Below are 15,938 nucleotides of genomic sequence, written 5' to 3' on the forward strand. Positions count from 1 at the left end.
ATTTTTCAATAACATTTTTAAAAAAGGTATGATTTTTGTAAATCATAAATAGGACTGGTGGAGTTATATCACACATGCAGCTAACACAGACATGTGGTAATGTCTGCTCTACCCAAAATGCAAGAGGCATGTAAGAAGGGGGAAAAAGTAAGGAACTTGTCTGTCAGCCCTGCATTAAAGACTATAAATGGTTAAAGAAAATTGTGATAAATAAAAACATATACCAATTTAATTTAAGGAGCAAAAAATTGACAGCTGTGCCATTTAAATGGCAAAATAGTTGGGAAGAGATTTTCGATGTACCGATTCCATGGCACATGGTTTATGAATTGACACGCAAAACAACGCCGGAGTCAAAACGTCACATTTTTCAATGTAAATTATACATAATTCCTGCACTAATAGAATGTGATATATCTGGGGGAAACAATCTTCCCAGCTCTGCAGATTCTGCTGCGAGGAGGCAGAGTCATTAGATCATTCATTTTGGTACTGTCCATAAGTAGCTCATTTTTGGTCACAGGTCCAGGAATGGCTGAAGAATTGGAACATTTACCTAGAACTAACGCTGCATATAGCAATACTTGTTGATTTGAAAAGTCATAGTCAATCAATCAATAACATAATAATAATTTAACAAAAAATGTTTATCTTTAATTTACAATCTGTGGAAGCTACGAGAACAGAAAGGTTCAGTACTTTTGTGAAGCATCACAGCACAATTGAAAAATATATGGCAAATAGAAATCCAAAATGGATGGTGTTGAGAGATAGATGGGAGGGGTTGAATGGAGCTGAAAGGTGGGACTAATAACAAGATAACCAATGTAAAACATACGGGGTTTGTAAAAAGTATATAGGTTCAGAAGAAGGACTAAAAACAAACAAAATATAACTATTATAAAATAGATTGTCTGTAAAATGTGTATAATTTGTATAAACTGAAGGTAGAAGCCTAAGTGTTATTGTTTATTAGTTTACACCATTTGGGGGAGGGGTGGTAGGGTTTGCAGCGAATAATAAAGGTATATATTTTTTAAAGTTTGTATATGTATATATATATATGTATGTTTATGTATGTAGATATGTGTATATGTACGAATGCTTATGTATACATATATATATATATGGGTATTTATGTATGTATATGGATATATATATATATATATATATATATATATATATATATATACCCCAAAAATATATGGGGGATTGGAAATTATGCAATTACATTGATGGAAGCAACAATCTATCCGCAATATTAAAGCTGATCTGACCCTTAAAAAAATATATATACGCAGGGCTCTATTTTTGGCTGGCGTTAACGCGGTGCTAGTGTCAAACGCATGCTCTTTAGCAATTTCGAATTGTAAAAGTTAGTGCTCTGCTGTTGGTAATTTACCTGTTCTATATCAGCTCACTTGCTCTGAGGTGGGAAGGGTGGAAATATTTCCTTAAAAATGTGCATCAATGTGCCAATGTCAAGCAACGCTACTGGTGATATTAAAGACACATGTAAAGCTGGTCTTAGCGGTAATGCAACTGGGGTTATGGCATTGATTTTGCCAGTGGAGGCACATGCTTGTAGGGCTGGGACGATACCAGTATTTTAGGAAGGAAACAAAATACGAAGTGGATTTACTTCTTTAGGAAAACAAACTTAATGTTGGAAACAAACATCATTATGTTGTCATCCACAGTCATATTTATTTATTTTCAAGTGAAAGCACATAATATTTTACAGCAGGTTTTTAAAGGACCAAAGTATTTGCTCTGCTTCGGGTTTTCATTTTTTGCCATGCGAATACAATGTGTGTTTTCATTTTTCGAAATGCGAACAGAGTGTGGGAAGACTAATATTTCCATGTTGAAGTTAGAATTTGATTAGAATTATGCTCTGTCTTTTTAGGCCTTGTTATTGGCCTAGTGAATTTAATCTTGCTTATTGACTACATTTGGCATGTCCATGTCCAGACTGCAATTAGGCATAGAGTAGGCATGGACCCTATATCAGTGTGAATGCTACAGCTTATGTTTAACAATGTATTACCATATTGAAGCAATGCAATTAAGACAGTGTAGACCACAAACATGTTCAACATATTTAGCAAATATGGGGCAGGCTATTTAATGAACTAGGCTATAACGGACTAACATTTGAATTGGAGTTGATGACAACAAAATGCATAAAAGACCGCAAATACACAACTTGAAGCAACCCAATATTTAGCCATGGAGCACTTTCTGATTGGCCAGTGAGGTGTCAAGCCTCGACACACCCACAACTTGTTTATTCATCTAAACCCAGCCCTTTCGCACCAGTTACTGCACCCAGTTGTGAAAGCTACCACCAGCGCTAAGATTTCCTGTTGCGTTAAGCTTGTTAAAATAGAGCCCACAATCTTATCTCTGCTCAATCACATTCACATTTTTGGTAAAAAATTACAAGATAAGATTCCGCTCTGAAAAGTACATATCAGTGTCATTTTTCTTCTCAATATGCAGGATTACAGTTGCATCTTAAAAAGATGTGCACTCATGTGTGATAATGACAGTGTCATGGACACAACTAAGTGCATATCACTCACCATTATTGTGAAGAGATTCATTTCACAGACCTATTAATTTCACAGGGCATGAAGAGTAAAATCTATTATTTCTTCTCAGTATCACCATGATACTGACATAATATTATGGTCTAATTCTATGTCTTTGAATTGAAAGAATATCATAACAAATGAGAAATTAAACTATTATTTTATTTTACAAATTTGTATTTTTATTTATTTCACCTTTATTTAACCAGGTAGGCAAGTTGAGAACAAGTTCTCATTTACAATTGCGACCTGGCCAAGATAAAGCAAAGCAGTTTGACACATGAATGGTAGATTTGCAATAGAAGAATGTGCAAAGTAGAAATAGAAATAAAGAGCAAAATAAATGAATACAGTAGGGGAAGAGGTAGTTGGATGGGCTAAATTATAGATGGGCTATGTACGGGTGCAGTAATCTGTGAGCTGCTCTGACAGCTTGTTCTTAAAGCTTGTGAGGGAGTTTCAGAGATTTTTGTAGTTCGTTCCAGTCATTGGCAGCAGAGAACTGGAAGGAGAGGCGGCCAAAGGAGGAATTGGCTTTGAGGGTGATCAGAGAGATATACCTGCTGAAGCGCGTGCTACAGGTGGGTGCTGCTATGGTGACCAGTGAGCTGAGATAAGGGGGGACTTTACCTAACAGGGTCTTGTAGATGACCTGGAGCCAGTGGGTTTGGCGACAAGTATGAAGCGAGGGCCAGCCAACGAGAGCGTACAGGTCGCAGTGGTGGGTAGTATATGGGGCTTTGGTGACAAAACGGATGGCACTGTGATAGACTGCATCCAATTTATTGAGTAGGGTATTGGAGGCTATTTTGTAAATGACATCGCCGAAGTCGAGGATTGGTAGGATGGTCAGTTTTACAAGGGTATGTTTGGCAGCATGAGTGAAGGATGCTTTGTTGTGAAACAGGAAGCCAATTCTAGATTTTACTTTGGATTGGAGATGTTTGATGTGAGTCTGGAAGGAGAGTTTACAGTCTAACTAGGCACCTAGGTATTTGTAGTTGTCCACATATTTTAAGTCAGAACCGTCCAGAGTAGTGATGCTGGACGGGCGGGCAGGTGCAGGCAGCGATGGGTTGAAGTGCATGCATTTAGTTTTACTTGTATTTAAGAGCAGTTGGAGGCCACGGAAGGAGAGCTGTATGGCATTGAAGCTCACCTGCAGGGTCATTAACACAGTGTCCAAAGAAGGGCCAGAAGTATACAGAAAGGTGTCGTCTGCGTAGAGGTGGATCAGAGACTCACCAGCAGCAAGAGCGACATCATTGATGTATACAGAGAAGAGAGTCGGCCCAAGAATTGAACCCTGTGGCACCCCCATAGAGACTGCCAGAGGCCCGGACAACAGGCCCTCCGATTTGACACACTGAACTCTCTCAGAGAAGTAGTTGGTGAACCAGGCGAGGCAACCATTTGAGAAACCTAGGCTATCGAGTCTGTCGATGAGGATGTGGTGATTGACAGATTCAAAAGCCTTGGCCAGGTCAATGAATAAGGCTGCACAGTATTGTTTCTTATCGATGGAGGTTAAGATATCGTTTAGTACCTTGAGCGTGGCTGAGGTGCACCCGTGACCCCTTTGAAGAGGGGGATGACCACAGCTGCTTTCCAATCTTTGGGAATCTCAGACGACACGAAAGAGAGGTTGAACAGGCTAGTAATAGGGGTTGCAACAATTTTGGCAGATCATTTTAGAAAGAAAGGGTCCAGATTGTCTAGCCCGGCTGATTTGTAGGGGTCCAGATTTTTACAGCTCTTTCAGAACATCAGCTGACTGGATTTGGGAGAAGGAGAAATGGGGAAGGCTTGGGCGAGTTGTTTTGGGGGGTGCAGTGCTGTTGACCAGGGTAGGGGTAGCCAGGTGGAAAGCATGGCCAGCCGTAGAAAAATGCTTATTGAAATTCTCAATTATAGTGGATTTATCTGTGGTGACAGAGTCTCCTATCCTCAGTGCAGTGGGCAACTGGGAGGAGGTGCTCTTATTCTCCATGGACTTTACAGTCTCCCAGAACATTTTTAGTTTGTGTTGCAGGAAGGAACACAAAATTTCTGCTTGAAAAAGCTAGCCTTGGCTTTTCTAACTGCCTGTGTATATTGGTTTCTAACTTCCCTGAAATGTTGCATATCACGGGGGCTGTTCGATGCTAATGCAGAACGCCACAGGATGTTTTTGTGTTGGTTAAGGGCAGTCGGGTCTGAAGAGAACCAAGGGCTATATCTGTTCCTGGTTCTAAATTTCTTGAATGGGGCATGCTTATTTAAGATGGTGAGAAAGGCATTTAAAAAAAAAACAGGCATCCTCTACTGACGGGATGAGGTCAAGATCCTTCCAGGATACCCGGGCCAGGTTGATTAGAAAGACCTGCTCGCTGAAGTGTTTCAGGGAGCGTTTGACAGTGATGAGGGGAGGTCGTTTGACCACTGACCCATTACGGATGTAGGCAATGAGGCAGTGATCGCTGAGATCTTGGTTGAAAACAGCAGAGGTGTATTTAGAGGGCAAGTTGGTTAGGATGATATCTATGAGGTTGGCAGAGTGTGCTAAAGCAGTGAATAAAACAAACTTAGAGAGGAGGCTTCTCATGAAACCAAGGCCATTACGGTTACAGAAGTCATCAAAAGAGAGTGCCTGGGGAATAGGAGTGGAGCTAGGCACTGCAGGGCCTGGATTCACCTCTACATCACCAGAGGAACAGAGGAGTAGTAGGATAAGGGTACGACTAAAAGATATGAAAATTGGTCGTCTAGGACGTCCGGAACAGAGAGTAAAAGGAGCAGGTTTCTGGGGGCGATAAAACAGCTTCAAAGTATAATTTACAGACAAAGGTATGATAGGATGTGAATACAGTGGAGGTAAACCTAGGCATTGAGTGATGAGGAGAGAGATATTGTCTCTAGAAACATCATTGAAACAGGTGATGTCATCGCATGTGTGGGTGGTGGAACTGAAAGTTTGGATAAGGTATAATGAGCAGGGCTAGAGGCTCTACAGTCAAATAAGCCAATAAACACTAACCAGCAATGGACAAGGCATATTGACATTAAGGAGAGGCATGCTTCACCGAGTGATCATAAGGGTCCAGTGAGTAGGGAGGTTGGTTGGGGTCACAGCGATTCAGACAGCTAACCGGGCCATGGGTAGCAAGCTGGCAGAGGATGGAGGTCTGTTTTTAGCCACCTCGTGCGTTTCTGTCGGTAGATTAGTGGGGTTCTGTGTGGTAGAGGGGACCAATCCAATTGGCAAAATAGATATAGTTATATTGGCCCAAGAAATTTGTCCGATGGACCTATTCAGATAGCAGCCGATAAGACAGCTAACGATTAGCGGGCCGCAATTGGGCGTTCAGGTTACGTCGCGACGAAGGGGCCAGTTGGATAACTCCCTCGGGCAGATAACGTTGGTAGTCCAGTCGTGAAGGCCCGGTGGGGGCTCCGCATCGGGAGTAAAACGGGTCCGGATAGGTGATTGTAGCCCAGGAGTGGCTGATGGAACTCTTCAGCTGGCTAGCTCCGGAATAATTGATGTTTGCTCCGGGACCGACATAAGCCAATAGTCACTCGGATAGCTGCTAGCTAGCTGCAAGATCCAGGTGTAAATGTCCAGAGCTTGCGGTAGAAATCCAGGGATATGGAGAGAAAATAGGTCTGGTATGCTCTGGTCTGAGTCGCGTTGTACAAACCTGGCGATAGCTTTTCAAGCTAAAGGATAGCTGATGACCGCCAACCGTGGTTAGCTGAATACTAATGTTAGCCAGCTAACTTCTGGCTAACGTCTGGCTAGCTTCTGTTGTGGATTTCAGATTTGAGGTGAATAATATATATATATTTTTTTTAAATTGGTGAGACGGGTTGCAGGAGAGTGTTTTGAAGTTGAGTTTTTAGAAAAAATATATATGAAAAGATAAGCGAAGAAAATATGTTTATTTATATATACACGGGACACGACAAGACGAGAACAAAGGACGTCTGACTGCTATGCCAACTTGGAAAATGGATGAGGTCTTATATTGTTGTTGAGGTCTTTGTTGTTGAGGTCATACATTCTAGGCTCTAGCCCCTCACTGGATTCTGTCCGATTCCTCATGAGCATTTCTGTTGTGAATCACACTTCTACCAACCATTTCCTTATGGCAGACAAAATATCCAGTTCGGTTTGTTATCTCTTACTGGGTTAGTCTGTAAGTGTATTGACACTCACACACTTTGTAGAATCCAGCCAATGCTATTGTCCCCCCAGGTTTTTTTTGTAGGACAATGACAGCTTGCCGGCAGTGCCTCATCTTGAGTCATTATGTATCAGCCATGTTGTGTTGTGAAGGGAGGAAATGGCCTGTGTTGCTGGTGTGGTGACGATACTGCTGGCGTAGCACTTGACTTTGGACCACATGATTCACTGGTTGACTCACAGAATAATGTTGAGAATAATGTTGTTCTAGTCTTTTCTTTTGTAGTCCTTAAAGCTACTCAAGTATGACGTAGCTAAAAGGGTTACATGAAAGTTAACCCTGTAAATACTATAATTAATTCACTAAATCACTAAACTACCATTAACATTTTAGAAATACTCTGTTATTTTCTGTTTCTGTTTCAATCGGTTACAATTTCTGTTTCTATAGAGAGATAGGTATTAGTACAGAGGTGCAGACAGTTATTGGCTTGTATGGGAAATGGCCTAATGACTTCTTGGGTCATTTCTACACTGAAGTTGTCCTTGTGTCTGTATGTCCTATAAGCAGTATTATATACCTCGAGAAGTCTGGTATGGATCTGGAAATCATCTAGATGTTTCTGGCTCTGGCTTAGGCTCTGGGCCTGGCTCAGGCTCTGGAGAGTGGGCGGAAGGTAATCCTGTTCATTTTATGTCTGGGTGTGTATGTGCGTCTGTCTGTGTCTGAGTTTTTTACATTTCTCAGTACCAAACATCTCTGACCAAACATGCTTCCACTCCTTTCAGTGTCCAAAGGCAGCAGCAGTTCAAATGACCATGGCACAGTGAGGTTTACCACAATCTCAACATTTACATTGACAATGAGTCAAGATGACTCCTTGTTCAATGCCATCGACGAAGAGGATAAAAGTGTTCAAATTATAAGGAGAGACAACACCATAATAAAATAACGTTTTTTTTAGGATTTACTATGAGCTAAATATGTTCTCAAGAAAAAAATTGTGGAGTGTGAGTATCCCCTCTTTTTAGTCTTTAGTGTGACTCCGACTTGACCTTTGACATAAGGCCTAAGATAGGAGATGATTCTGGATCTGTCACGCCCTGATCTGTTTCACCTGTCCTTGTGATTGTCTCCACCCCCTCCAGGTGTCGCCCATCTTCCTCATTATCCCCTGTGTATTTATACCTGTGTTCTCTGTTTGTCCATTGCCAGTTCGTCAAGTCAACCAGCATTTTTGTTCTCAGCACCTGCTTTTCCCAGCATCTCCTTTTTCTCACCCTCTTGGTTTTGACCCTTGCCTGTCCTGACTCTGAGCCCGCCTGCCTGACCACTCTGCCTGCCCCTGAGCTTGCCTGCCGACCTGTACCTTTGACCCACCTCTGGATTATTGACCCCAGCCTGCCTTGACCTGTCTATTGCCTGCCCCTATTGGAATATTAAACCATTGTCAATTTGACGTGTCTGCATCTGGGTCTTACCTTGATTCCTGATAGGATCCGCCATTGGCTACGTGGCAAAGAGCGAGGTTCATCTAGCAAACAAAAAAACTCTTGCAGGTAACGTCTGACTTATTTCGTCCTCCTATAGCTCCTCCCACAAGCCTCTGTTTGCTCTGTGGTACTTTTAGTACAACCTTCTTATTAGATTATTCCTCTTTGCAGCTATTATTGCTGGAGTGGTGGGGAGATTGGTATTGGCTGCCGCTCTGTTAATTAACACTCATGATCTATAACATGAAGAAGACTACACTGTCAACCAGCAGAACACTTTGAACGGAGGATATCAGAAACCTAAGACAAAGGAGTTTATTGCGTAACTTTCTTATGCATGCATGACTGTAAGTCTCTTTGAATAAAAGCGTCTACTAAATGGCATTTATTATTATATAAAGAAGACTGTATACATCAATGATGTCGTTCTTGCTGCTGGTGATTCTCTACGCCACCTCTATCCACCTCTACGCAGACGACACCTTTCTGTATACTTCTGGCCCTTCTTTGGACACTGTGTTAACTAACCTCCAGATGCGCCATAATAACAAAGTGAAAACAGGTTTTTAGACATTAATCAACCTGTGGTAAATTCAATTCATTGGACAAGATTTGGAAAGGCACACAACTGTCTATATAAGGTTCCACAGTTGACAGTGCATGTCACAGCAAAAACCAAGCCATTAGGTCAAAGGAATTGTCCATAGAGCTCTGAGACAAGTGTGTTGAGGCACAGATCTGGGGAAGGGTACCAAAACATTTCTGCAGCATTGAAGGTCCCCAAGAATACAGCGGCCTCCATCATTCTTAAATGGAAAAAGTTTGGAACCACCAAGACTCTTCCTAGAGCTGGCCTGCCTGGCCAAACTGAGCAATTGGGGGAGAAGGGCGTTGGTCAGGGAGCTGACCAAGAACCCGATGGTCACTCTGACAGAGCTCTAGAGTTCCTTAGTGGAGATGAGTGAACCTTCCAGAAGGACAACCATCTCTGCAGCACTCCACAAATCAGGCCCTTATGGTAGAGTGTCCAAATGGCAGCCACTCCTTAGTAAATTGCACATGACAGCCTGCTTGGAGTTTGCCAAAAGTCACCTAAAGACTCTCAGACCATGAGAAAAAAGATTCTCTGGTCTGATGAAACCAAGATTGAACTCTTTGGCCTGAATGCCAAGCGTCACATCTGGAGGAAACCTGGCAGCATCCCTACGGTGAAGCATGGTGGTGGTAACATTATGCCGTGCAGATGTTTTTCAGCGGCAGGGACGGGAGACTAGTCAGAATCGAGGGAAAGATGAATGGAGCAAAGTACATAGAGATCCTTGATGAAAACCTGTTCCAGAGTGCTCAGGACTTCAGACTGGGCGAAGGTTCATCTTCCAACAGGACAACGACCCTAAGCACACAACCAAGACAACACCAGGAGTTCGCTTCGGGACAAGTCTGAATGTCCTTGAGTGGCTCATCCAGAGCCCGCACTTGAACCCGATCTAATACCTCTGGAGAGACCTAAAAATAGCTGTGCAGCGACCCTCCCCATCTAACCTGACAGAGCTTGAGAGGATCTGCAGAGAAGAATGGTGGAAACGCCAAATACAGGTGTGCCAAGCTTGTAGCGTCATACCCAAGAAGACTCAGTTTCTCTATTAGCATTTGAAAATATCTAATAAATGTGTGTTTTGCAAGATAAACATAATCAATCAAATTTATTTATATAGCCCTTCGTACATCAGCTGATATCTCAAAGTGCTGTACAGAAACCCAGCCTAAAACCCCAAACAGCAAGCAATGCAGGTGTAGAAGCACGGTGGCTAGGAAAAACTCCCATGAAAGGCCAAAACCTAGGAAGAAACCTAGAGAGGAACCAGGCTATGTGGGGTGGCCAGTCCTCTTCTGGCTGTGCCGGGTGGAGATTATAACAGAACATGGCCAAGATGTTCAAATGTTCATAAATGACCAGCATGGTCGAATAATAATAAGGCAGAACAGTTGAAACTGGAGCAGCAGCACGGTCAGATGGACTGGGGACAGCAAGGAGTCATCATGTCAGGTAGTCCTGGGGCATGGTCCTAGGGCTCAGGTCCTCCGAGAGAGAGAAAGAAAGAGAGAATTAGAGAGAGCATATGTGGGGTGGCCAGTCCTCTTCTGGCTGTGCCGAGTGGAGATTATAACAGAACATGGCCAAGATGTTCAAATGTTCATAAATGACCAGCATGGTCGAATAATAATAAGGCAGAACTGTTGAAACTGGAGCAGCAGCACGGCCAGGTGGACTGGGGACAGCAAGGAGTCATCATGTCAGGTAGTCCTGGGGCATGGTCCTAGGGCTCAGGTCCTCCGAGAGAGAGAAAGAAAGAGAGAAGGAGAGAATTAGAGAACGCACACTTAGATTCACACAGGACACCGAATAGGACAGGAGAAGTACTCCAGATATAACAAACTGACCCTAGCCCCCCGACACATAAACTACTGCAGCATAAATACTGGAGGCTGAGACATGAGGGGTCAGGAGACACTGTGGCCCCATCCGAGGACACCCCCGGACAGGGCCAAACAGGAAGGATATAATCCCACCCACTTTGCCAAAGCACAGCCCCCACACCACTAGAGGGATATCTTCAACCACCAATTTACCATCCTGAGACAAGGCTGAGTATAGCCCACAAAGATCTCCGCCACGGCACAACCCAAGGGGGGGGTCGCCAACCCAGACAGGATGACCACATCAGTGAATCAACCCACTCAGGTGACGCACCCCTTCCAGGGATGGCATGAGAGAGCCCCAGTAAGCCAGTGACTCAGCCCCTGTAATAGGGTTAGAGGCAGAGAATCCCAGCGGAAAGAGGGGAACCGGCCAGGCAGAGACAGCAAGGGCGGTTCGTTGCTCCAGAGCCTTTCCGTTCACCTTCCCACTCCTGGGCCAGACTACACTCAATCATATGACCCACCGAAGAGATGAGTCGATGAGTCTTCAGTAAAGACTTAAAGGTTGAGACCGAGTTTGCGTCTCTGACATGGGTAGGCAGACCGTTCCATAAAAATGGAGCTCTATAGGAGAAAGCCCTGCCTCCAGCTGTTTGCTTAGAAATTCTAGGGACAATTAGGAGGCCTGCGTCTTGTGACCGTAGCGTACGTTTAGGTATGTACGGCAGGACCAAATCAGAGAGATAGGTAGGAGCAAGCCCATGTAAGGCTTTGTAGGTTAGCAGTAAAACCTTGAAATCAGCCCTTGCTTTGACAGGAAGCCAGTGTAAAAATAAAATAAAATAAAATTTTATTTGTCACATACACATGGTTAGCAGATGTTAATGCGAGTGTAGCGAAATGCTTGTGCTTCTAGTTCCGACAATGCAGTAATAACCAACAAGTAATCTAACTAACAATTCCAAAACTACTGTCTTATACACAGTGTAAGGGGATAAAGAATATGTACATAAGGATATATGAATGAGTGATGGTACAGAGCAGCATAGGCAAGATACAGTAGATGGTATCGAGTACAGTATATACATATGAGATAAGTATGTAAACCAAGTGGCATAGTTAAAGTGGCTAGTGATACATGTATTACATAAGGATGCAGTCGATGATATAGAGTACAGTATCAACGTATGCATATGAGATGAATAATGTAGGGTAAGTAACATTATATAAGGTAGCATTGTTTAAAGTGGCTAGTGATATATTTACATAATTTCCCATCAATTCCCATTATTAAAGTGGCTGGAGTTGAGTCAGTGTCAGTGTGTTGGCAGCAGCCACTCAATGTTAGTGGTGGCTGTTTAACAGTCTGATGGCCTTGAGATAGAAGCTGTTTTTCAGTCTCTCGGTCCCAGCTTTGATGCACCTGTACTGACCTCGCCTTCTGGATGATAGCGGGGTGAACAGGCAGTGGCTCGGGTGGTTGATGTCCTTGATGATCTTTATGGCCTTCCTGTAACATCGGGTGGTGTAGGTGTCCTGGAGGGCAGGTAGTTTGCCCCCGGTGATGCGTTGTGCAGACCTCACTACCCTCTGGAGAGCCTTACAGTTGAGGGCGGAGCAGTTGCCGTACCAGGCGGTGATACAGCCCGCCAGGATGCTCTCGATTGTGCATCTGTAGAAGTTTGTGAGTGCTTTTGGTGACAAGCCGAATTTCTTCAGCCTCCTGAGGTTGAACAGGCGCTGCTGCGCCTTCTTCACGATGCTGTCTGTGTGAGTGGACCAATTCAGTTTGTCTGTGATGTGTATGCCGAGGAACTTAAAACTTGCTACCCTCTCCACTACTGTTCCATCGATGTGGATAGGGGGGTGTTCCCTCTGCTGTTTCCTGAAGTCCACAATCATCTCCTTAGTTTTGTTGACGTTGAGTGTGAGGTTATTTTCCTGACACCACACTCCGAGGGCCGTCACCTCCTCCCTGTAGGCCGTCTCGTCGTTATTGGTAATCAAGCCTACCACTGTTGTGTCGTCCGCAAACTTGATGATTGAGTTGGAGGCGTGCGTGGCCACGCAGTCGTGGGTGAACCAGGGAGTACAGGAGAGGGCTCAGAACGCACCCTTGTGGGGCCCCAGTGTTGAGGATCAGCGGGGAGGAGATGTTGTTGCCTACCCTCACCACCTGGGGGCGGCCCGTCAGGAAGTCCAGTACCCAGTTGCACAGGGCGGGGTCGAGACCCAGGGTCTCAAGCTTGATGACGAGCTTGGAGGGTACTATGGTGTTGAATGCCGAGCTGTAGTCGATGAACAGCATTCTCACATAGGTATTCCTCTTGTCCAGATGGGTTAGGGCAGTGTGCAGTGTGGTTGAGATTGCATCGTCTGTGGACCTATTTGGGCGGTAAGCAAATTGGAGTGGGTCTAGGGTGTCAGGTAGGGTGGAGGTGATATGGTCCTTGACTAGTCTCTCAAAGCACTTCATGATGACGGAAGTGAGTGCTACGGGGCGGTAGTTGTTTAGCTCAGTTACCTTAGCTTTCTTGGGAACAGGAACAATGGTGGCCCTCTTGAAGCATGTGGGAACAGCAGACTGGTATAGGGATTGATTGAATATGTCCGTAAACACACCAGCCAGCTGGTCTGCGCATGCTCTGAGGGCGCGGCTGGGGATGCCGTCTTGGTCTGCAGCCTTGCGAGGGTTAACACGTTTAAATGTCTTACTCACCTCGGCTGCAGTGAAGGAGAGACCACATGTTTTCGTTGCAGGCCGTGTCAGTGGCACTGTATTGTCCTCAAAGCGGGCAAAAAAGTTATTTAGTCTGCCTGGGAGCAAGACATCCTGGTCCGTGACTGGGCTGGATTTCTTCCTGTAGTCCGTGATTGACTGTAGACCCTGCCACATGCCTCTTGTGTCTGAGCCGTTGAATTGAGATTCTACTTTGTGTCTGTACTGACGCTTAGCTTGTTTGTTAGCCTTGCGGAGTGAATAGCTGCACTGTTTGTATTCGGTCATGTTACCAGACACCTTGCCCTGATTAAAAGCAGTGGTTCGCGCTTTCAGTTTCACACAAATGCTGCCATCAATCCACGGTTTCTGGTTAGGGAATGTTTTAATCGTTGCTATGGGAACGACATCTTCAACGCACGTTCTATTGAACTCGCACACCGAATAAGCGTATTCGTCAATATTGTTATCTGACGCAATACGAAACATCTCCCAGTCCACGTGATGGAAGCAGTCTTGGAGTGTGGAGTCAGCTTGGTCGGACCAGCGTTGGACAGACCTCAGCGTGGGAGCCTATTGTTTTAGTTTCTGTCTGTAGGCAGGGATCAACGAAATGGAGTCGTGGTCAGCTTTTCCGAAAGGGGGGCGGGGCAGGGCCTTATATGCGTCGCGGAAGTTAGAGTAACAATGATCCAAGGACTTTCCACCCCTGGTTGCGCAATTGATATGCTGATAAAATTTAGGGAGTCTTGTTTTCAGATTAGCCTTGTTAAAATCCCCAGCTACAATGAATGCAGCCTCCGGATAAATGGTTTCCAGTTTGCAGAGAGTTAAATAAAGTTTGTTCAGAGCCATCGATGTGTCTGCTTGGGGGGGGATATATACGGCTGTGATTATAATCGAAGAGAATTCTCTTGGTAGATAATGCGGTCTACATTTGATTGTGAGGAATTCTAAATCAGGTGAACAGAAGGATTTGAGTTCCTGTATGTTTCTTTCATCACACCATGTCAGGTTAGCCATAAGGCATACGCCCCCGCCCCTCTTCTTACCAGAAAGATGTTTGTTTCTGTCGGCGCGATGCGTGGAGAAACCCGTTGGCTGCACCGCCTCGGATAGCGTCTCTCCAGTGAGCCATGTTTCCGTGAAGCAAAGAACGTTACAGTCTCTGATGTCCCTCTGGTATGCTACCCTTGCTCGGATTTCATCAACCTTGTTGTCAAGAGACTGGACATTGGCAAGAAGAATGCTAGGGAGTGATGCACGGTGTGCCCGTCTCCGGAGTCTGACCAGAAGACCGCCTCGTTTCCCTCTTTTTCGGAGTCGTTTTTTTGGGTCGCTGCATGGAATCCACTCCGTTGTCCTGTTTGTAAGGCAGAACACAGGATCCGCGTCGCGAAAAACATATTCTTGGTCGTACTGATGGTGAGTTGACGCTGATCTTATATTCAGTAGTTCTTCTCGACTGTATGTAATGAACCCTAAGATGACCTGGGGTACTAATGTAAGAAATAACACGTAAAAAAAACAAAAAACTGCATAGTTTCCTAGGAACGCGAAGCGAGGCGGCCATCTCTGTCGGCGGTAGAGAGGCTAGCACTGGAGTAATATGATCACATTTTTTGGTTCTAGTCAGGATTGTAGCAGCCGTATTTAGCACTAACTGAAGTTTATTTAGTGCTTTATCCGGGTAGCCGGAAAGTAGAGCATTGCAGTAGTCTAACCTAGAAGTGACAAAAGCATGGATTAATTTTTCTGCATCATTTTTGGACAGAAAGTTTCTGATTTTTGTAATGTTACGTAGATGGAAAAAAGCTGTCCTTGAAATGGTCTTGATATGTTCTTCAAAAGAGAGATCAGGGTCCAGAGTAACGCCGAGGTCCTTCACAGTTTTATTTGGGACGACTGTACAACCATTAAGATTAATTGTCAGATTCAACAGAAGATCTCTTTGTTTCTTGGGACCTAGAGCAAGCAAGTCAAACCTACTATATCACTAGTACTCTCCTGCCATCTAGAGCTCAAAGGATGAGTACTTTGACTGAATCTCAGTTGAATTTGTCACACATAATAATACCCTAATTCCATACATGGTCTTTGGTCTACACATAGTTATTTGCTGTTTTGTATCCATCATTCCAACATTAGCCGGGGTATTAAAACAACAACAACACACTCCAAAAGACTTCTGCATTGCTGAGGCATTGACCTGAGTACAGTATGCATTCACTTGAGATATGTATTCTATTCATGTTAACAGATTATCTTTATTTGTAACTCGTAAACCCAGTGCTTTACTTGGATTGAAATAAGTGCCGGTACTCATTTTGGGTGCCGGTACTGTTTACATTTGGGTGCAGGAGCTCCATAATACATTTGAGCTAATATGCTATAAGAGAAACAGGAGCTCAAGCAGTAAAACATTTGAGTTGCCCATACTCAGCTCCGGTGAACTCCTGCCCAGGTCAAGCACTGCATAAACCCCATAAAGCAGAAGTGAAAGATGCAGGCCCATATTTAGTATAAGGGTAGAACAATTTAA

General features: G+C 44.1%; 1 protein-coding gene across 1 annotated transcript in view; it reads right to left on the reverse strand.

Moving 5' to 3' along the window:
* Positions 1–15,938, reverse strand: part of LOC112219756 — a 466,516-nt gene that overhangs the window by 417,724 nt on the left and 32,854 nt on the right. The gene's annotated exons all lie outside the window — the stretch shown is intronic.

Source organism: Oncorhynchus tshawytscha, linkage group LG18 (genome assembly GCF_018296145.1).
Source record: "Oncorhynchus tshawytscha isolate Ot180627B linkage group LG18, Otsh_v2.0, whole genome shotgun sequence".
Lineage (NCBI taxonomy): Eukaryota > Metazoa > Chordata > Actinopteri > Salmoniformes > Salmonidae > Oncorhynchus > Oncorhynchus tshawytscha.